At 46.9% G+C, this 22437-nt stretch overlaps 1 long non-coding RNA gene across 3 annotated transcripts; it reads right to left on the reverse strand.

The window, feature by feature from the left end:
• Positions 1 to 1889: 1889 nt before the first annotated feature.
• LOC144316182 (uncharacterized) lies at positions 1890 to 21426 on the reverse strand. 3 transcript variants are annotated; one of them, XR_013382024.1, is made up of 8 exons: positions 21259 to 21426; positions 20269 to 20461; positions 19308 to 19493; positions 8520 to 8739; positions 3472 to 5687; positions 3018 to 3174; positions 2630 to 2690; positions 1890 to 2174 (listed from the first exon to the last, which is right to left on the reverse strand). It is a non-coding gene; the product is annotated as an uncharacterized LOC144316182 (long non-coding RNA). The 3 variants fall into 3 exon arrangements; XR_013382023.1 differs by having other exon boundaries at positions 3018 to 5687; XR_013382025.1 differs by having other exon boundaries at positions 3018 to 5687; positions 21196 to 21426.
• Positions 21427 to 22437: the final 1011 nt, after the last annotated feature.

Here is a 22437-nt window from a genome sequence, read left to right on the forward strand (position 1 = left end):
TCTCGTGAATAAATAAATAAAATCTGAAAAAAGAAATCTTGGAAAAGGCTTTCACTTTAATAATTCCTGGAGTTGGGGGCCCATTCAAAGCAATCCATCTATACTTCAAGGGGTGTGGAGGCCCCAAACCAATAGCTGGTTTATACAAGAGAAGTGTGATGACTCCAAAGGGCATCTGCATTCTTCATGCCAGAGCTGGCCCCACTCAGGCATTCGTATGCTGACCGCATCTTGTCCTAATGTGGGGCTCCTGATCTTTGGCAGATTACATTTTGTCTATTAGTATTTCCGGTCTTGAATACTCTGAGGTGCTGAATACTCGTTGAGGCTGAATACTCGTTGAGGTGCTCACACAAGAATGAGGTCTCATGCTCCTCTATGGCCCCATTAATTCCTAACTCAGTCTGGAGGGCTGGCAGAGGAAACCTTGTGCCTGTTGGTACATTATCCTGGGTTCCTTAGGAGAAGAACTGGAATCAATAGCAGTGACAAAGGACAATTGTTCTCAGTGACCAGCTGGCACCCAAACCCAGAGAAGCCACCATTGGGACCCGTAGCCCCACCTCAGCAGTTGGAGCAGAAGGCACATCAGGACCATGCCCAGGACTAGATGCACTACCACTGTGGGCCCCATAAGGAACACTTCTCCATACCTGGGAGGCCAAGGGCTGACTTGGGCAAGCCTCTGACATGGGAAGTATGGCCTCCATCATTCCAGCAGCTGGTGAAGCATCCCTGATCTTCCCCCAAATGACAGAGGGAGGAGAAACCCAGCATCAGAAAAAAAGGAGGTAACCTCCAGTATTTTCTGTGTGGAATCACACTCCAACACCCCAAGAGCAATGAGAATCCCCTCTGTCTTTCTAGATCCCTGGGGTGGTCTCATGGCCTCTCATGCTCCCAACAGTTCATGGTCTCATGGAATCCCTTCCTCTCATCTAACCTGTCTCTGTCCGGTTTCCTTCCTCTCATTTAAAAATGGAGGTAAGCTGGCCCACCTGCTCTTTCATCTGCGAGAGGCCTGTCTCACAGCCTACACAGTAAACTCCTGGCATCTTCCTTTCTTGCCTGTGGTTCCCTTCTGGTGACAATGGCATCACAAGAGCAAGACATCCAGAGAAAATCCACATGTGAGGCAAGGGAGGGAGACAACAAAGGGCTCCAGGAAGACAGACTGGTCAGGCACAGACATAAACAGATGGCATTTCCTTTCCTCATCTCAGCAATGCACTGATTCTCAACAGCAACAGAGTTCAGGCACCAGAGCCTCCAAGCCACTGACCCCACGCTTGGTTGCATAGACTTTTCTGATTATTGAGAGCTAAGCACAGGACCCTGCATCTCATCCCCGTGTGATTGTTGGCTGGAAGGGTCCATTGAAGGCCGGGGCAGGGGAAGAAGTGAGATAGGGAGAGGAAAGCCCTGAAAGGAAGATTCATACAGAACCATCCATGGTGCATCCATTCCTGGAACCGCCCTCAGCTCAACCACCCCAGGGATGGGCACTCTAAGTAACCCTCATTGACTCAGACATCACTAACGTACAGCTGTAAACAGCAAGGAGAATATTTCAGCTGTGTAAGGAAGAGCTGTTTTCAAGCACCCTTAGCCATCTTAAAGGGCCATTTACATAGCACCTGTATATTATCAGGTTAACCACAAACTATTCTTACCTCTTCATTTAAGGAGGTCCCTTCAGAATTAGTCTTTGTTCACCTCCTTTGAGTTATAAGATCTCCTCAACAATAGAAGTACGTATCATTCCTCTCTAGAATTGGCACTTTTCCCTAATCTTCACCAGCTCTCCCCTAAAATTGGTGCATGTTAGCTAGGTATTATTGACTTGCATCTTCTTTATTTTTTAAGATTTTATTTATTTATTCATGAGATGCAGAGAGAGAGCAGAGACACAGGCAGAGGGAGAAGCAGGGTCCATGCAGGGAGCCGGATATGGGACTCGATCCCGGGATTCTGGGATCATGCCCTGAGCCAAAGGCAGACGCTCAACCACTGAGTCACCCAGGTGCCCAACTCGCATCTTCTGTCTCTCATCTTCTTCTCCCAAGGCGGTGGCCCCCAATTCAGAGGGCCTTTCCACTCCTGACCTCCTAGTCCCTGCAGCTGCAGGCGATGGTCTCGTCCATCCTGGCCTGGAGGTTATGCTGAATCTGTTTCTGGAGGAAGAGCAGCATGAACGTTTACCTCTAGAATTCATACTTTCTACCTCTTTTTTTTAATTTATTTTTATTTATGATAGTCACAGAGAGAGAGAGAGAGAGGCAGAGACACAGGCAGATGGAGAAGCAGGCTCCATGCACCGGGAGCCCGACGTGGGATTCGATCCCGGGTCTCCAGGATCACGCCCTGGGCCAAAGGCAGGCGCTAAACTGCCGCGCCACCCAGGGATCCCCTACTTTCTACCTCTTGGTCTGCTCCTACCACCCATCTCTTTCTCTGTGCTCCTTTTTCAATCTCTGCCTTTTTTCCTCCACTTCCTTTTACGTCTTCCTTGCCTCCTCAAATGCCTACCACTCCGTTTGTTCTAAGCCATTCTCCTGTCCAGTGTGGCTGCTGACTCCATGTGAGTTTCCCTCCTCCATCCAGGATTTCTGGCCCCTTCAAGCCTCACCTTCTTCTCCTGGTCCCTGGTATTCAGTGTGTTGACCTTGGACCACAGGCATGGGCACCACCTGAGAGTAGTTCGAGATGCAGAATCTCAGGCCCTACCCAGGCCTACTCAACAGAATGCTAATTACAAGCTCCCAGCTGTTCTATGTTTACATTAAAGAATCAGCAACCCCACCCTAAATCAGAAGACGCATTCCAGACAGCCAGTGCTGGGACTGTCTCTGCCCCATTGTAGTCCCAGCACTGACCACGATGCCTGGCCAATAGTAGATGCTCAGTAAATATTAACTGAATGGGTAGCTAGGTGGGCTTTTCTCTCTGACTTCACATACTGTGTCCTCTACCCAGATGCACCTTAACTCCTCTGTACCCCCTGAACCACCATTCACCTTGCCTGTCCCCGCTCCTTTTCCTTCTCCTCCTCTGCCACTGGGGACAGGATCAGACAAGCATGCGGGCAAGGAGTTCACTGAAGGCTGATCAGAAACCCCAGGAGAAGGCATCATCAGGCTGTAGGATTGGCTTATCTGAGCCACAGAGAGGAGCCTGCGTAGAAGAGGAAAGGTACCACACTCCTTTGCTCAATGACCAGCAAACCTCAGACAATGAGGGGCCTGAGAAATCACTGGAGACAATCCTTTCAGAGATGACAAATGCTGGTTCCAAGTACACGAGACACGAGCTCCAGTTTGCTTCTGTGTCCACCCTTCTGCTGATTAAGTGTACACATATGAAATACTAGTAACAGGGGAGGGGAGGGGAGGAAGGAGATCTAAAGAATATCAAGAAATAAATTGTGTCCTCAAAGAGCTTAGAGAAGCCCAGAGCAGAATCTTAAGATACCTCGGTTGTTCCTGGTGCTCTTCTTCTATCAGAGCTCCCCTGCCCTGAGGAGGCCAGGAGCACATGGAACTGCTGCCTCCATTTTACAAGGTTGGAGGGATTGTCCAAGTATGATGACGAAGGGGGATGAAAGAGAGAAAGCCCAGGGATGAGAGCCGACTCCACTGGCAAAGTGGAGAATGAAATGTACAGATAAGGGAGAGGAGAGAGAAAAGAAATAGAACCGAGAGGAAAGAATGACTTTTGCAGCCATAAAATGTTCACATTATGAACTTTAGTGTATATATATATATTTTTTTTAAACCCTCTACCTTGTAGTTATTTAGTAAGCAGGTGAGAAACTCCGGCTCTGAGCCTGCAGACTGTTTGTTCAACCACCTCGTAAATGTCAAGGGTGGACGGCTCTGATTAAGTCTACTCTCAGGGGCTCACTTGGCACCATCTATTCTCCTGTTCTTTGCCCAGCAACAGAGCAGATTCTGCAAGGACACACCAGTGGGAGGGCTATTTGCAGAACTCCTCCCAAGTGGGCTTCATTCCTCAGTCAGGGGCAGACAGGGCTGTCCCCATCAAGTGTGAACAGGAGGCAGCCACCCTCACCCCTTATTCAACGGGCACGGACAGATTTTGACAAAACCTACAGAGCCCTGCTGTCCTGTGGAGAAACTTCAGGTGACAGTCACCCTAGCCAGGCCAGGTGGGGCAGCTGCAACTGAAGGCACGTGGCTTGAGCTAGCTCCAAAGCGAGCATGCCAAGCAGGGCAGCGGGGGTTCTGGGTGATTAGCACATGCACTGGGCGACACTCTGATGGGAAGGCATAGAGCCAAAGATCAAGTGACTTTTGCCAGCTGAGATCGTGAATAATCACTGAGAAAAAGCTGATTGCTTAATTACAAGGTGGAATGTAAACATAGAAATAGGAAAGACAACAAACAAGGCTGAGAGGGCAGGAGAAGGCGGGAAGCTGAGGGTCACTAGATTTCCCTCTCCGGGGTTGGCTTGGCCCTTTTCTTTCCAGCCCACTGCTGCCACACACTGAGCCCTCCGCCGTTCCTCCATCACACAGGCAACCTCCAGGCTAATTGGCTCATCTTCCCAGGAGGCCTTGGGACAGAAAAGAGATGTGGGTGGTTGACCTGAAGTCAATAGAACAGAGATGAGAAACTCTAGGAGGATGAGGGCCTTGGTCAGGGTTATAAAGGAGCTTGAATCGTGAACATTTACTAGGAAGTTACTTAACATCATGAATCATCACCTGTGAAATGGGGTAATAGCATAGATTGTCATGAAATTGTTGGAGCAATCAATCCATATGAAAAGTAAAGCCTGTTATTCAATATATGGAGCATAGTCAAAATTAAGTAATAACTAGCAACATTTTTATAGCTGGGAATTGTTTTAGAGCTTAAACGTTCATCATCTCAAGTGAAGAACGTGTGTGTAATTCTTCTGTGAGAAGTAATCAGAACTGAATGACAATTCAGCCATTTGAGCAGTGATGCCAAAACCTAAGAGCAGAAAAATTACCCAGTGCACTTGTTCAAAATCCAGAGTGCACGACTACCTCTGCCACCCAGCCCTACCCATCTGATTCCATCTGTCTAAGAGATGGAATGTCTTACGGACATGATCTGTTTATGGGCCTGTCTATAGCTTCATCGAGGGAAGCAAAGGTGCCTTGCTCATCTCTGTACCCCCAACTCTTAGCACAGCTCCGGGAACACAGAAGGCACTTAGGCACCTTGCTTGAACATTCAAAGCACCCATTTGCCCTTGAAACTGACCAGCGTCAGGGGGGATTCTTAGCACCAAACTACAATTAGGACCTTAATTTTATAGCTTATCCAGAGGACAAATGCTGAGCTAGAGCATAGTAACAGAAGTACATCCACCAAAAATATTTAGTGCCTTTGTCTGCAGCACCTAAAACAAGCTAGAGAAAGGGTTGGCTCATACTTTCCCAGATGCAGAGTTTATAGAGAAAAATGTAGTAAATCAGAAGGGAACAAGGGGAATGCTTCTAAGCCAAGCAAGTCAAGTAAGGAGGGAAGAAAGGCCACCAAAAAAACATGGAAATGCAGAAGCAGTGTGAATCCCTTTTTCCTCCTCCTTCTGGATCCTGGTTTATGCTCCATCCGGGTTTATGCTTCTGGCCTACATCCAGCTCTGCCACAACCCAACTTTGTGGCCAGAGGCAACCTCTCATTTGTTCCACCTGTAAATAAGAACAGAACAATGCTTTCCTTCCTCTGAGTAATAAAAAGAAGTCTGGGCTCATCTCTCCGGACTCACCCCTCTTCCCCCTGCCATACACTCTGATTTCAGCCATGCTACCCTATACCCTGTTTCTGAGCTTTCTTATTTGCAATTACTTCTGCCACTACTTCTTTCCTTGGCTACCAAACCACTGCTCATCTTTTAAAACTTAGCTCAAGTATGAACTCTGCCAGAGGCTTCCTTGAATGCTTGGTCTCGTTAGGCTCTCCTTCCCCAAACATAGCTTGCCATAGCATACAGTGTAGGGCCTATCATGCTCTTCTGTATCTGTTACCTAGTCTGTCTCCCCATGTCTCTCCCCAAATCTTGAGTAACAGTTGCCTAATTCAGCTCTGTATTCCCATCCTTTAGCACAATGCCCAACACATTACAGGTGCTTAACATGTGCTCATATAATCAATTAATTGGAAATAAGCCTGTTGGGGAATAAGATTCCTGGTTGTGTAAGGGGTGCAGTGGGAGGCAAGAGTCAGGATGCACCATTGCCCGGCATTGCCATATACTCATGTTTTCACCCCTGGGGAAAGAGGATAGTGAAGTAAATGACCAGAAGCACAAGAAGGATTTCAACAGGCAGTGAGCATAGGATAGCCGTGCTCTGTGGCCCTCATAAGAAAGAAAGTTGGAAAGATGTGGAGAAGTTGGAAGTTTTCCAACTTCCATGGAAAGGTTTTAGAATAGAAATGCACTATCTTTATGCAGCAATAGGCAAAAGTCCATACCAAAACAATAAGGTAAAAAGAAAGCCTCTGCTAAGAACTGTTAAAGGAAGGATTTGGGTCACAGGATCCTGGCGGGGGGTTAATGCAAGATTGCTTCAACTGTAACTGTAAGTGAGCCCTATTGAACTTTCTCGCGGGGGGAAGTGCAAGCAAGAGTGGCCTCTGCCGAGTTAGAAAGCCCTTGGATGCGACATCAGGGAAATGCCGTAGATGCTGAACAGTATTCTTTAATAGTTTCCTGAATATAAATGGCCCTATGAAAACTATAGGTTCTTGAGGAAAGAGTTTGTGTCTTTAAAAAAATGGTAAAAGCCTGTGTCTTTAAATTAATCTGTATCTCACACACACACACACACACACACACACACAGTCTAAAATGGAGCCAAGCAGCTACACAGGCTGGGCAAACAGTTAGAAGACATTTGAGTCAGTAATGACCCACTCCCCTGGGTTTAGGTGTGACAAGCATTTACAGAGTGCTCACTATGTGCCCAGGTGGGCTCTAACTTTTGTACACTTTATTTCATGTAATCCACACAATTATTTTGTGAGGCTATCATATGGTCATCCTCATCTCACTGATGAGGGAAATTGAGGCACAAATTAGTAAAGAAACTGAGCCATGTTTACCCAGAGAGTAACTGGTAGAGCTGGGACACAAACCCTAGCAGTCTAGCCTCAGAGTTCCTGCCTTTTTTTTCTTTTTAAAGTAACCTCTACACCCAATATGGGGCTCAAATTCACAACCCCAAGATCAAGAGTCTCACGCTCCACTGACTGAACCAGCCAGGCACCCCAGAGTCCCTGCTCTTAACCACTACTTTATGCTAAAGAGGCAAAGCCTGTGTAGGTACTGACTGCTGGTCTGTCCCTGACACCACCAGGTGTTATAGAGTGAATGCTTGTTGTCCCTTAAACTTATATATTGAGGCTGTAACACCCAATGCGACAGGGGGTTTGGAGATAGGGCCTTTGGGGATTGGATTAAGTGAGAGTTTGAGTGTGGCCCTAATTCAATCAGACTAGTGTCCTCATAAGAAAAGATAACAGATCACTATATTTGTATCCTTTATTACTCGGCCATCAAAAAAATGAAATCTTATCATTTGCAATGATATGGATGGAACTAGAGGGTATTATGCTAAGTGGAGTAAGTCAATCAGAGAAAGATAATTATCATACAATCTCCCTCATATGTGGAATTTAAGGGAAAAAAAAAACAGAGGATCATAGGGGAAGGGAGAGAAAAATAAAACAAAATGAAATCAGAGAGGGAGACAAATGATAAGAGACTCTTAATCATAGGAAACAAACTGAGGGTCACTGGAAGGGAGGAGTGGGGGGCCAGGGTAACTGGGTGATAGGCATTAAAGAGGGCTCAGGATTTAATGAGTGGGTATCATATGCAACTGATGAATCACTGACCTCTACCTCTGAAACTAATATTATATGTTAATTAATTGAATTTAAATATTAAAAAAAAAAAAGAAGAGGTACCAGAGAGCACTCTCTGTGCACATGTGCACAGAAGAAGCGCCATGTGAGGACACAGTGAGAAGGCAATCCAGGAGGAGAGGCCTCACCACAAATCAACCAACCTGCACTTTGATTTTGAATTTCTGGCCTCCAGACTGTAAAAAAAAAAAAAAAAAAAAAAAAGTCTGCTGTTTAAGCCACCTAACCAGGGGTACTTTGCTATGACAGCCTGCACAGACTGATCCAACAGCCATCATCCCTCTGGGCACCAAGCTGGACAGACTCCCGGGTCTTGGAGGTAACCAAGCACCCAGGCTCCAGTGGCAGTCTCCCACAGCTCATCCTCTGTACATCATCAGAACTTCTGTGTCCTATGTCCTACACTAGTGGTATGAAGACCAACTGTGTTTACCATGGGTGTGTAAGTGGTATGTTGGTGCTCTTGGCATGACCACCTTCAGCCCCCATCACCATCCAGTAAGGCCAGTGAGTGCTGTGGTATCCACCTGGTTGGGTGTTGTAGGAATTAAATGCAATGATTTGTGGATAGCACTTATAACAGTGGTCATTACCTCCTCAGTATTTGCTTGGCAAGGTTGTTAACTCTCCCCCGTCCCAGTCGGTAATTGGCAAAGCTGGGATTTGAACCCTGATCTTTCTGCCTTTGAAGACCAAGGCATCTGCTTTTCAAGGTGACAACCAGCTCACGTCACAAACTAATTTGACATCATTCTAGCAGTGACTTCCTTCATCATTCATTGAGCGACAGGATTTTCTTTCCAGGTCTAATCACTTTGGAGGAAAAGAAAAAAGTGTGTAATATATGTGTGTTCCTTAAAATGTTTATATGCATACACTTTTTTTCAGCTAAAAATCATGCCCAGGGACCCAGAAAACCAGACTCAGTGAGCTTTTCAGGCTATGACAATAGGGGACAGAGGCTGGTAGGCCTAGAGTTCCTAGTAGCTGTGTGTCTTCATTCCCTGCCCAGATTCTAATTTCCTAAAAGACAGGCAAACAATAGGGAGTACATTTTTAGTGCCAGCCCATGGTATGTGGGGATTCTTGGTAAATATTTGCTGCATTGAGTTGCTCCTAAGGTAAAGGGAGGCAGGTATTGGGATGGGCTGGTGTGGAGCACACAGAGGTCCATATCCCATCTAAAAGCCAACAAACAGGATTGCTCCTTTGTGCATGGCTCCAGCTCACATCTTGGACTTACTGATTAAGCACTCAGCAGAAATAGCTGTGTAAGTGCTGGGATGGGACCAGAATGTTAAGGAGCTATTAAAAATAAGCATGGCCCATGACATCATTGTCTGTTGCGCAGTGAAGTCAGGGAGTTGCAATGGCCAATGGCCAACGGGGAGTCAGGTCACAAAGACAACAGGGGCAAACGAGGCCAGAGCACACACAGCCTGGGAGCAGCACCAGCCTGGATAAATTGAGACCTGGATAACATGGGTCCTACCCCTCCCTATTCCCCAGATCTGCCCCAGGCTTCCATCCCTTGAGGCTGAAGGGAAGCTAGAGTTCTCTTGGACTCATCATTGATCTTCTTTGCTATATTTCCAAGTCTTCCCAGGAGGAGATTTCAACTTAGGATGTCTGTCTGGGCCAGTCCTGAGGGCTGGGAGTGGCCTACTTTGCAAAAGATGTTTGAATTCCCTGGGAAAGTCCTGAAGTCCTACCCTCATCCAGCACCGTGTATGAGGCATCACTGTGGTTAGCCCTTCCCATCATCTCATGGGTGAGGCAGCCTCCTGGATGGCTGGTTCTAAGGCCTCCACACTATCTGTCATGGGCAAAAAGGCCCAGTCCCTGAGTTAAACATCTTACCCCAACTCTCTTCCACCTCCCATATGCCTGGAATATTAATATCCTTCTCTGCTTCCATTCCCCAGGTCTTGGCTGCCAACCTGGCCCATGCCCCTCTCCTTTGCAGAGTCACCACGCTGGACTTTCAGCAGTGTTCTCATTGTTTATCTCCCCCACATCACAACATAGACAAGGATATCCACAGGGTTCAGGATTGACCCTCTTCTCCAAGCTATACTGCTTCCAAAGTAGCCCTATCCACCATCACCTAGAAACTTCAGCCATAATTCAAAAACATGAATCCATTCACATTTTGCTCCTACTTAAAATCCCTCAGTGGCACTTGAGAGCCTGCAGAATGAATGTCACATTTTTTTAGTCAAGCATGTAATACCCTCCAAAATCTGCCCCCAATTCTCCCTCTAGTCACTTTCCCTCCTACAAAGTGCGCCACTGAGCGGAGCTCCCTTCTCTATTCCCAGCATGCTTCCCAGGACACCATGGTCTCTCTCATCCAAGCCTTTGCTCAGGCCAGTCAGCCATCCAAACTGGAGCCTGGGTCGCTGCCCTCACTCTCCCACAACATCCAGGGGTCAATAGGCCCCATGGGCTCAATTTCACGGACACTGTTCCCATGTGTCCCCTTCTTTCTTTCCTCACCTCTGGGCCAGGCGATTATAACTGCCTCCATTCTGAACTCTGACTCATCTTCCTCTTCCACCGGCCCCTTCTTCCTGCCCAGTCCTCAGTTGTCTTTCTACCTACACATCTTACTTTGTTCCTTTCATCCTAGATGCTTCAGTCCCTCCTTGTTGCCTAAGTGCCAGTCTGATCCATGGTGTTCTCCCCATCGGAGGCTGCTGTCTCTGTCTCTCATCAGAGGCTACTGGCAGTCATCATGCTTGCACAATTTTGTACATTCTGTGTGAGAAATCTTCTCTGTGAGAAAAATTCATCTCATCCTTAAATATTAAACTAAAAATTCACTGCTCCTACAAACTCTTGCTAGAGACTCCAACAAGGCACATAGGCGTGTTCACCATACTTGCCTCCTTATGCAGTAATGATCCCCTTGCATCCCTGGGTCCCTGTCACATGTGAACTCCCTAAGGGTGGAGCCTCTTTCTCCTTGGGCCTTATGTGCCCAGGCACCTGGTACTGTGTTCTACTGAATTAGTGGCTCAAAGAAAAGAATATGTCCCCTGCATTAGCATCATTGCCTCTGCTCAATCACACAGTCCCTGATTTTGAGACCACTTGACTCTTCATTTCATTGAATAAGTGGCTATCTTTGAAGAGATTTAAAAAAAAAAAAAACCCTCTCAGTTCCAGTCTTCTCCTCATTCAATGACAATCCTTTCTTAGACCCATGAGTGAGCAACAGGAATCAAAAAGACAAACGTGTCACAAAATACAGAGCTCCACGTGAAGGTCTAGAAGGAGGGCTTCCATCCTTTTCATAGTGTGGGAAGCATGGAAAGACAGCAAACTAGCTGCCCACATGACCTTTTAGCTGTTAGGCCTCTCCACCATCAGTCCTGAGCTGAGGAAGAGGAGGGCATCACTGGCTCCCAGGTATGGGCAGAGGCCATATCCCCCCTATAGTATTGGTCAGACATACAGCTCGTGCTCCAATATGCAATTTGTAAGCTCCCCTTTGCAACATCACCACTAGTTTCAAAAGCAGCTAGAAATGCTCACTTTAAGGCCAATGATCTGGGAAACAAACATCTCAGAACCCACTGGCTTTCATTCTGTATGAGATAGTACCCTCGGCGAAGGAGAACACCATTTGCCTTCCAAAGGTGGTAGCCATTTTTCAGATGAGCTCATCCAAGAGAATGGCTATTTTGAATCCAAGACAAAAACGTATGCTTAGGGGATCCCTGGGTGGCGCAGCGGTTTAGTACCTGCCTTTGGCCCAGGGCGCGATCCTGGAGACCCGGGATCGAGACCCACATCGGGCTCCCAGTGCATGGAGCCTGCTTCTCCCTCTGCCTGTGTCTCTGCCTCTCTCTCTCTCTCTGTGACTATCATAAAAATAAATAAAAATAAATAAAAAAAATTAAAAAAAAAACATAAGCTTATGTCATAGGGACACTCTGAAAGAAGCCTGTTCACCAAATTCCCAGGACCCTAAAGAGCCTACACTACTATGTCTTGTAGGGAAAATCACTGCCTGGGACTCAGGGGTGAGAGCTCATGTTGCAAGCCCATTGCCAGGGACATAGCATGTCAGGTGCCAGAGGCAGGGAGCTGAGTTGCTATCAACTCGAAGTAAATTAATCTGAGTAAACTACGCTTATGGATGGGAAGGCATGTTCCCCTCTACCAGCAGGTTTGCCTCAGGAACACACAAGGCCCAAGAGCAGGAGGAGGTTCATGAGGCCAAATTCCCAGGTGTACATAAAAGTTTTGAACTTCCAGAACATTCTCATAATTGGCAGCAGCAAGGAATCCAAGCAGCAGATGATTCTATGAGCCATAGTGTTAGCCAGGCTGGAATGATGAGGAATAGGGTTAACAGGGAAGGGACTGGAAGATGCAGAAAATGCCCCCAAACCTAGGAAAGAGCTGCTGAGTAGTAGGGAGAGGGTTACTTATTTAAATCCCACAGCTTTCTAAGGACAGCATGATGGGCTAAATGAAAGCTCTAGTTTTGCTGAACATCTGATGGATATGGATAAACCCCGGGGGATGGGTGGGGAGGTGGGTGGGCTTCCTTCTCTAGCACCTTCTCTCTGGCACTGCATAAACAGAGCAATGAACAGTTCAAGGTCCAGGGGTTCAATCTGAAGTGAGGGGTGAGGAAGGATGCTATGTAGAGGCACACAAGCTTTAAAAACAGCCTTAGGAGCAGATGGCCAACAAGCTTTCAGAACAGAAATATCTAGTGTTTAATTTGAAGATGTGGATTGCTACAGTGTAAATAACCACCTTCATATTCCCCTTCCAAATTGATACCAAAGTCTGCTTTATGCTCAAAGATCATGAATCAAAGAAAACAGACACATTTCCAAGCTGGGTCAATGTAGGGCAAAGAGAAGCAGCTGATGCCATGGGACAATGTGGTGATCCATAAAATGAGCTCATTCTACAAAGACAGACATTCAGAGCTGAGGCAACAATGAGAATTTACACATCCCAGAAGGTGAGCCATCTTGATACAGGCATTGCAATTCCACAGAACGTGCACTGGCAGATGGAGGAAATTGGATCTAGACCTTGAGGGCTGGGGAGATCCACTTACTGTCCTGCAGATTACAGGAAAGTCAAATATTAGACAAGAGTCCAGACAAAGTGGAGCACATAGAGGGCCCAGAGTATAGGGACCTCGTTATCAAAGGACATCATAGGGAGGGCAGTGGTCTGTAGCTCAGAGATCACCACCCTCTTCATGAGATTCAGCTCCCTGGGATGGTACAATGGGAAGAAGGCTTCAGTACCTGACTGTGCATCAGGGAGTTGCTGGGCAGCTAACATCTTCCTACACTTCTACCCCAAGTAGGGGGCTCCAATAGCCTCGTTCTAAATAGCCCTCCAAGGAGTGTTCTAGCAAGCCTGGTCGAGAAAGAAAAATAGGAGCCATGGAAGGTTCTAGATGGCTGGCATGAGGAAAGAGGGTTTCTAGGCAGATAATCTGGCCTGGGTGTCAGAGTGAAGTGCCAGTGAAGAGACTAGATGTACAGAAAAGCATCGGATGGCTTCTGTGATAGTTAAACAAGAAATCATGACTGCCTCAGTGAGCAAGGTGGCTGTGCTGACAGGGGGACAAATGAAACTGTGTGACCCTGCAGAGGCTAGAGGCGGGGCCTAGAAACAGGGAGAAATCAAAGACTTTGAGCTTGGTTGGCAGGGACCACGGTGGTGATGGCGGAAATACTGAAGGGGGTGTGGTTATAAAGGAGAAGGCAAGAGCAGCTTCAGAAATGCTGAGTCAGAGGTGGCAGCCAGACAACCAAGGAAAAGTGTCAAATTAGACCTTTAAAAATTATAGGATTGGGTCAAAGGCCAGGACTTGAGATGTGTGTGTGAGCCATTTGCCTGAAGTAAATTAAATTGCAAGATGGAAACATCTGATAGAAAATCGGAGATGTCTGTGGTTACGGAAGTAGACGATGTAGGCTGGCCGGAGAGAAGAGAAGGCATAGCTAGGGAGAGGGGACAAGAGACGGGGAAGGTGTTGTAGCAGAGGCAGTGGGAGTGCTATAGAGTCAGTGCCCACAGAGAGGCCTGCAAACTCTGACTTCAACAGTGACCTTGAGAGTTCCTCTGGAGAGCAAGTGGCCTGGTGGTGGCCCTTGGAGGCCTATTTCAAGAGGAGTCCTCAGGCGGACAGTGGGGAGGAAGGCCTGCCTGCTGGAGATGAAGGAGACTGACAGGAGAGACCGCCACTGCCTCCCCCAATCCAGCAACAGACAGAAGCAAGGAAGGAACAAAGAAGCTGCATCTCCTGGAGGCATGTGCAGAGGCACAGCCCATCAGGGAAACGCTGTTTAAAAACAGAGAAGCAGGAAAGCCAGGATCCCCGAGAGATAGAAGAGGAGGTGACTAAGAACAGAATCGGCCCCAGAAAGGAAAAGATTCTCTGCCTCAATTAGCCATTGCTGTGTCACAAGTCACCTCTAAGTGACTTAAAGCACTGCATTTGATTTGTATTACAGGTGCGCACGCAGGCCGGTCGGTTCTGTTTTCTGAACCAGGCTTGGTCGGCATCAGCTGGGTTTGCTCACACATCTGCCTTTGGCTGCAGAGTTGGCTAGGAGTTTGGCTGGTCTGAGGTCACTCTGCCAGGCACCCTGAGCTGTCCCTCTCCGTGGTCCCCCATCCCCCAGCAGGCTCCCAGCAGGCTTGCCAGGGCTTGTGCCCAGGCAGCCCAGGGTTTCTGAGAGAGAGAGCAGGAGCCATGAGAGGCCTTGAAGCCTAGTCTGGAGGGGGCACACCATCACTTCTGTCCCGTGCTCTTGGGCTAAGCAAGTCACAAAGCCATCTCCCATTCACAAGGACCAGGGGAGGTTCTTCTCGATTGCAAGAAGCACAAAGTCACATTGCAGGGGGCACAGATACAAGAAGGAAAAGACTTGAGGCAAGTTTTGCTATCAGTACGCCCTCTGGAATGTGGCAGAGATGCACAGGTAAAGAGGAAGGGAGATGAAGGAGGTCACAGCAGGGTCTTGATTTGCCCAAGGGCCTCAGAAAGATAGTAGACTTAAGAAGGAGAAAATGTAGAGTGGCCCCTGCAAGCCTCCCCAGAGGGAGCCAACGTGCCAGAGGAGGCGCTAGGTAGTGCAGTGGGGATACCTGAGAGCAAGGTGCGGGCACCTGCAGTGATCCAGGGCCACCCAGTGTCCCGGAGTGGAAGCAGAACCACGCTCAGCAGGGGATGATGAGGCAAAGCAGCAGAGCAGCAAAGTCAGGGATGCAGAGGGGCCCGCGATCCCTTGGGAGAGCCCCTTCCTCCTCAGAAACGCAGAGAGGCGCCTGGTGGCCAGCTCACCCATTTGCCTGGGGACTCTGTCTGGGGAGAAGTCCTGGCCCTCATGCCTCTGACTTGGCCTCCGTGTTGACAGGACTCCCATGAGGAGCCCAGAAAGTGTAAAAGTAACCGAGTGCCTCGAATGTGACTCTGAAGGGCAACAAAATCAATGAATGGAAAATAGTCATTTCTGTCCCATTGATTTTTTTTTCTGCTCATTGAGGACTCCGCTCCACATTGTCATTAAACTAGCCACTTTCCAGTGAAATGCTTTCACTGTCTTGAGGACGGACTCCTGTGTGACCTATCCCTAAAATAACTTATGGATAATGCATCCCATCCTCAAAAGGGTGGAATTTTGAGGCGGTTGCATAACCACGGGGGACATATGTGCTGACTTTAAACGCCCCACTTCTGGGGCACCTGGATGGCTCAGTGGTTGAGCCTCTGCCTTCGACTCAGGTCATGATCCCAGGATCCTGGGATCGAGTCTCACATCAGGCTCCCCACAGGGAGCCTGCTTCTCCCTCTGCCTCTGTCTCTGCCTCTCTCTCCATGTCTCTCATGAATAAATAAATAAAATCTTCCAAAAAAACAAAAAACAAAAAAACCCGCTTCTGGTTATTCTGCTATGCTTCTCCTTCCCTGCACCATGTCAAGATTCTAGCCTCTTTCCCACCTCTTCCGCTTCTTAGGAGAACGCCAAATCCTGAGGCACAGACCAAGCTTCAATGTGCCTGGGAGCCTGGACACCCCCTGGCAGGCCAGCCCCTCTCTGCTGGACCCCGCACAGGGGCATGAGTTCTAGGCTAGAAGGTGAGGTGATCAGAGCAACTTTCAACAGGGCCTGGAGCCCTGTTTGGCCTTCATTTTGACCTTGTCTATAAATTATCCGGCATACAAAATACCTTTCCCTTGGAAATATTTTTTTAGAAGATAGCAGTGGTGTTCAGACTTTCACACTCAGAAAGTATGTTTAATTCTCGCAAAATCTCTTACTCTCCATGAAGAATACTGTCCAAGCCCCTATTTTCAGGGACAATTTTTCTCCTGAGCAGTTCACCTCCCACTGCCTATGGGACCCTTCTACTTGGATGTTCCAATATTAAATTAAAACTCAAAATCCCTCATTTTGGATTTTATTACTCACTGTTCCAAATCAGGGCCACCTGACAACTTCCTTGTTTCTGTTAATAAACCAACCATTCACCCAGTCACTCAGACTTGAGGTCATTTTGGCTTTGCTTCCCAATCCGTCTCTCTGTCTACCAAATGGAGGCAGTTCCTGAGTACTCCTATTCCTTCTTTGTGCTTTCTCTTCTTGCTTCCCTTTCCATTCCAACAGTATCTGCAGAGGGCAGCTGGCTCTGGAGGCCTCAGTCCTAGAGCAAGCAACTGAGGTCCTAACACATAACCTTTCTCCTTCCATTCCATCATAAGCTCCGCAGTCAGATTGCTATAATGTCACTTCCATAGGGTCCCTCCTGCACCTCCAAGCTTTAAGGGTTGTCTGTTACCCATCACTTGAGGACCAAACTCCTTTACCTGGTATGAGGAGCATTCCCCAGCAAGACTCCACTCCACCTCTCCATACCCATCTCTTGTCCTCAAAACACATCCATCTGCTACCGCCAAGTTGTGCTTCTCAGTGTCCCCTAGACACATTGTCCATGTCATAGTCTCTGTGATGCTCTCTTGCTGTTCCATGATGAGAAATTCTCTTCTCTTCCTCCCTGACTTTCTAAGTCCCACCCTGACTTTGGAGCCTGGCTCAAGTCCCAACCACCACAGTGTCTTCTCTATCCATTTCCTAAACTGAGGGAAGGAAAATTAGCACTTCCTGCAACTCTGTTTGGGTTGCATTTACACTTTTTTTCCTCTGAAGTTCTCTTGAGAGTATTGTTCACCCACTCCTAAGAATCTTATTCACACCCTCCATTCTACTGGCTTTCTGAATATATTATGATGACCAAAATGTCAGACATTGGTTCTTTGGAGTTTATAAGATACTGTCACAAAAGTACCTCATTTCATCATTAAAATTGTAGTAGGAATCTAAAGATAAACCTTCTTGGAGGGGCACATGGGTGACTCAGGTGGTTAAGCATCTGCCTTTGACTCAGGTCATGATCTCGGGGTCCTGGGATCCAGCCCTGTGTCTGGCTCCCTGCTCAGCAAGGAATCTGCTTCTCCGTCTTCTTCTGCCCTTTCTCTGCCCCTCCCCCCACCTCATGCACTCTCTCTCTCTCTCTCTCTCTCTCTCTGTCTCTCAAATAAATAAAATATTTTCAAAAACAAAAAAATCCTTCTTGGAAAAGCTATGCCTGGAGTTGAGGTTCAAAAAAATATTTTGCAGTAAATGAAGAAAGAATGAGATGAGGCTTTTCCCAGGCCCTGTGTCCTCCAGCATCTAAGGACCAAGCACAGGAGGGGCAGCAATGGTGCGATCCTGACACACAGCAAGAAGAGCGCAGACTGCGGATCATGGGGTGCAATCTTGATGCTGCCCTTCATTCGTTTTATGAGTCGGTAAACTGTCAGTAGGAAAGCTGTAGTCAAGACTTAAGAACAATCAACCAAGAAGAATGCAGATCCATAATATTAAAAAAATTCCCTTCATTTTTTAAAATAAAGAATCATAGTTATTATTACTATTAAATTAACTTGATTTAACCTGCATAAAATTGTATAGAGTGGGGATAGGGTTCAGGACATGCTACTCCAAAATACGGTACCTTGGCACAGTGAGTGTCTTAAGCTAAAGGAGTCTGAGAAAACAAGAGGTACAGGAAGGTCACTCTGACCTCCTGCCCTTCACCCTTGTTCCCTGAAAGAAGGATGAATCTCCCATGCAAAAGGTACCCTCTCCGCACCAGAAGGGAGGGAGACATTCTCAACACCAGAGACAGGAAATCTGGGGCTTCGAAATCTGTACAAACTTTGTTAAACTAACTTTATCTTCCTAGCTACTTCTTCTTCTTCTTTTAAGATTTTATTTATTTGAGGGATCCCTGGGTGGCGCAGCGGTTTGGCGCCTGCCTTTGGCCCAGGGCGCGATCCTGGAGACCCGGGATCGAATCCCACGTCGGGCTCCCGGTGTATGGAGCCTGCTTCTCCCTCTGCCTGTGTCTCTGCCTCTGTGTGTGTGTGTGTGTGTGTGTGTGTGTGACTATCATAAATAAATAAAAATTTATTTTAAAAAAAAGATTTTATTTATTTGAGAGAGAGAGAGAACAAGCAGGGGGAGGGGCAGAAGGAGATGGAAAAGCAGGCTCCCATCTGAGTAGGGGGCCCCATGTGGGGCTCAATCCCAGAATCCCAAGACCCCAGGATCCTGACCTGAGCTGAAGGCAGATGTTTAACCGACTGAGCTACCCAGGCGCCCCTCTTCCTAGTGACTTCTTCACCATTCACTACCTCGAAACCAAACCCCTTTGTCTTGTCAATTCTTCACAAATTTATTATTTCTTTGTCTAAAAGATGTAAAAACTTCCTGTTCAGGTCACTTCTTTAAGTCTTCATTCTCTTGCGAAGGCTCCCATGTATATGCACAAATTCAGCAAAATTTGTAGACTTTTCTCCAGTTAATCTGTCTTTTGTCAGTTTAACCTCCAGACCCAGCCAGAAACCCTGAGAGGGTCAAGGAAAACTTTTTCCTCTCCTATGGTGGGATAGGAGGAAATGGAGTTAGTTCTACAGTGTGGTCTTTCAGGCCTTCCTCCCTTTTGGGTTACTTGTCTGTAACGCTAGCTGAAATAACCTGAATAAATGTTGCAATTTTGTCAATTCATTCCTTCAGGAAATATTCCTAACTACTATGTCCCAGGCACATAGTAGGACCATAGCAGCAAATAAAACAAAGACCCCATCCTCATGGAACTTGCCTTCTATTCAGGGAACCACCTGGTCCTCACAAAATGAACAGAAAACTCCACACACATAAAACGCCAGGTGGTATGAAGGACTCAGAAGAAAAATAAAGCCAGGGAGGAGTAAAGGCAGCCCCTGGAAAGGGAGAGGACATTGACATGTGGGCTTAGAGAGGTGACACTGAGCAGAGACAGACCTAGAAGCAGCAAACATTGACCTCAGATCTGTATTCCACAGCTGCCCTGCCCTAGTTCAGGATGGTTTCAATTTAGCCAGTGTTGCAGGAGGGGTCCTCAAAAGTGGTGTGGTTGGTTTACATCAGAGTCAACTGAAGGAAGTCTGGGCCCCCATCGAGTGCTACTTCTTGTCTTCCTGCTCTCAGCTGTGGACAAAGAGCAAAATGAGACTCCTGCAGTTGAGCACACCCAAATCCTTTGACTCCTTTCCATACCCTTCTCAGATACACCAAGAGCAAAGCAGTGATGGAGGAAGGTGCTGGGGGGACGTGTAGCACTGCTATGATTGGCTGGAGTGCCTCTACGGTCTTGGCCTGGCTTGGCATCTCCAAACACTATTACCCACCTACCGGTATTCCTCCAAGCAAGCCAGAGGAAAGGGAGGAAAATCCAATCAACCACCTGAGGAAAATCCTATCAACAGTTCATATGCAAGAAAGTTGGATCCTGGGGTGCCTGGGTGTCTCAGCTGGTTAGGCATCTGCCTTCAGCTCAGGTAATGATCCCAGGGTCCTGGGACCGATCTCCGGGTGGGGCTCCTTGCTCAGTGGAGAGTCTGCTTCTCCCTCTCCCTTTGCTGCTCCCTTGCTTGTGTTCTTTTGCACTCTCTTTCAAATAAATAAATGAAATCTTTAAAAAAGAAAGAAGAAAGAAAGAAGAAAGAAAGAAAGAAAGAAAGAAAGAAAGAAAGAAAGAAAGAAAGAAAGAAAAAGAAAGAAGAAAGAAAGAAAGAAAAAGAAAGTTGATCTGATAGCTTTAAGATTCCCTCCAACGAAATGCTCTGCTAACACTGAGGAATGTTACCCCTCTGCCATTCCAAATATCCATTCTCCCTGCACCCATTCAATTTGCCAGGACTCATGATAGCCTCAAAGGGAGTTTTATGTGATGTTTTAAGTTTGATTTTATGTGATATTTTACCTTTTCCCTTTCTTTCTTTTATTGTGTTTTTCCTTGCTTGCTTTTCTTTCTTTCTTCTTTTCTTTTTTCTTTTGCATTTCCTTTGACTCACAGGAATAAATAATAAATCAGTTCTCTGAATCTCTGAGTCAAAACTTAGTTGCATATTCAAATCTGGAAGTAGGAACTTTGGTAATAAAAAGGACAGAAGAGACTGAGAACAGGAAAGAGTAAGGGAGAGGGAGGAAGAAAAGCCACAATAGCACAAGCAAAGGCCCCACATAGAGCAATAATTGATGGTTGGATGATGCCCCCTCAGCTCCCATCTCCTCGAAGCACCCACAGCCTCAAGCCCTGGCATTTGTTTGCTGGGGCTGCCCAAACCATATACCACAGACTGGGTGGCTTAAGCAATAGAGATTTAGTGTCTCAAGTTCTGGAAGCTGGAAGTCTGAGATCAAAGCACCAGCAGTGTTATTTCTTCTGAGGTCTCTCTCTTTTGCTTATACATGACTATCTTCTCCCTGAGTCTCCATCTGGGCTTTTCTCTGTGTTCAAATTCCCTCTTCTTATCAAGCCACCAGTGACTGGATTGGGGCTGACCCTAATGACCTCACTTTACCTTAATACCTCTCCTCCCAGCCTCTCAAGACCCAGCTTCCAAATACAGTCACATTTTGAGGTAGTGGAAGTTAGAACTTAATTTGGAGAGTATACAATTCAGCCCATAACAGCCTCAAAGCTTCAGATCTCTGAACTGCTGCTTCCTTTGTCTTCTTCCTTCTTCCTTTTTGGGCTATTTATTCTGGAATAGTGAAGTAACAAACAGAGTGTGCAGGGCCAATGCTACCTGAGAACCTGCCTCCATAACAGATATGCTATGGAAGCCATGTCAATTCCTGTCCTCTTAGAACAGGCCCCAAAGAGCAGGGCCCACACAGCACCCACCTCCATCCTATCCCAGCAGGGTAGCTGCCTGTGATGCCTGGAACCACAGGACCAGAATCTCACCCTAATGAAATTTGAAGATGAAGAAATGGGTTTCCTCAGTGATAGGCCACTAGGGAAATGGAAGTTTCCTCTTTTCTAGGGAGTAGTCTCAAGTCCACAAACAGAAGTCAAGCATCTAGCCATCCTTGCTCCCCTCACCCACACACCCATCTTGGCCTGCTCCCAAGATCTGAACATTCTAAAAGAGAACTTGGAGCCTTAAGTCATCAGAGGTGAGGAACAGTTCTTAGTTCCATCAGACATGGCTATCTCCTTACTTCGGACCTCTAGGAAGTTGTCAGGCCTTGTCCTAAGCCCCTCTGCCTCACCCTCTGACCTCTTGCCCATATTTCCCTGTGGGCATAAAGCTGGAAACAATAAGGTTTTCAAATTCTCACAGCCCAGTAAGCAATGCCCTCCCAATCCTCCACAACTTAGTGCTGTTCTAGAGTAAAGGATCAAAGACAGAACTGTTCCCTCATTCTTCTCCCTCAGACACTCACTCAGCTTTGTGGGGGAAGATATGCTTGAGCAGTGCCCCATGCCTGAATGGCACAGTTTCACAATACCATTCTCCTCAGACAATTGAAAGCTCACTCTGGGCCAAAGCGGTACTGCTGTGCTGATAAGATGGATTCTGAGAGTTTGTGCAGAGCTGTCACAGGATGGCAGAGCTTCATCAGCTGTGCAGACACAGCCCCTCAGGCATTCCATCTCATCAATGACACAAGCTAAACCTATGAATGTCAGCTGGACCTTGGATGAGTCTCTGTTGTATCCCCCTCACCACTCAGGAATCAAGGAAAGATGGGCTGCCCACAGGGAGGGTCAACTTCCCCTCAGAGCCCATCAGATACATCTGTTGAACAAGCAAAATTGAGTTTATTAAACTTACTGCAGAAAAGAGAACACCATCTTGTCAGAGTCTTAGTAGTGTTTCAACAGGGGAATTTAAGGAAGAATATTTATGGCACTCTGAGGTCTTGGCTCAAAGAATTTAAGAGGTGGTCTTTTAAGGGAAAGACCTAGATTAATCAGGCAGTTCCTGACATAACAGTTTAAGTTTAGTGGATACAGCAAAGAGAAGACCTTGGTGTGAATCTTGATATGTACACTTGTGCTTGACATACAAAGTTATCTATTTGGGTAAGCAAATTATTGTTCTGCTAAGAAAGCTGTTAACACACATAAAACTGCTTG

Source organism: Canis aureus, chromosome 6 (assembly GCF_053574225.1).
Source record: "Canis aureus isolate CA01 chromosome 6, VMU_Caureus_v.1.0, whole genome shotgun sequence".
Taxonomy (NCBI): Eukaryota; Metazoa; Chordata; class Mammalia; order Carnivora; family Canidae; genus Canis; species Canis aureus.